Source organism: Equus przewalskii, chromosome 15 (assembly GCF_037783145.1).
Source record: "Equus przewalskii isolate Varuska chromosome 15, EquPr2, whole genome shotgun sequence".
Taxonomy (NCBI): domain Eukaryota; kingdom Metazoa; phylum Chordata; class Mammalia; order Perissodactyla; family Equidae; genus Equus; species Equus przewalskii.
In genome coordinates, this window is record NC_091845.1 from 75140005 (window position 1) to 75140910 (window position 906).

Here is a 906-nt window from a genome sequence, read left to right on the forward strand (position 1 = left end):
TTGAGTGACTGTATCCATAGCCCGGAGCCACTAACCCGAGTCTTCTCTTTTGTGAGATAATAAAGTCCTGCATAAGGTAGTTGATGCAAAGAGACAGCAGGTGATTAATGCCAACTAGATTAATATAATCCTGAATCAGAAGAGATTTTATTTTTTATTTTTTTAATGAGGATGATTAGCCCTGAGCTAATGTCTGTTGCCAATCTTCCTTTTTTTGCTTGAGGAAGATTGTGCCTGATCTAACACCTGTGCCAATCTTCCTCTATCTTGTATGTGGGACACCACCACAGCGTGGCTTGATGAGAAGTGCATAGGTCCAGGCCTGGGATCCAAACCCAGGAACTCTGGGCCACCGAAGCGGAGCATGCGAATTTAACCACTGTGCCACCTGGCTGGCCTGACGAGAAAAGATTTTAGAAGTTATCTATCAATGCAATTCTACTCTAAGTTCCTACAGTGGAAAGGGCATGAATGTGGAGTCAGCTTCTGTCCCAGGGCTGCAGTTTACAAGCTGGGTGGCCCTGCAGAAGTTAATCTTGCTGAGGCTCACTTTCCTCATATAGTAAAAGGAAATAAAATATAGTTTGTGGGAATTCAGTGAGATAAGGCTGTATTATGTCTGGCACAGACTAGGCAGCCAGTAAAAACTAGCTATTACGGTTATTATCCAGATGACAAAGGTGTGATCTTTGCCTTCAATAATATTACAATCAAAGATAATGGAAAAGACAGACAGCCATGAAATGCAGAGCAAGATCTGATGCAGGAAGGTGACTGAAGTCCTAGGTGTACAGGTGCACGGGCTGCGAGGCTGGAGGGGAGAAAAGCTGATGAGCGGCAAAAGGGGTCTGGGGATTATAGTTGATTTTTATAATATTCTGAATTTTTCAGATTCCCTGGAAAAAA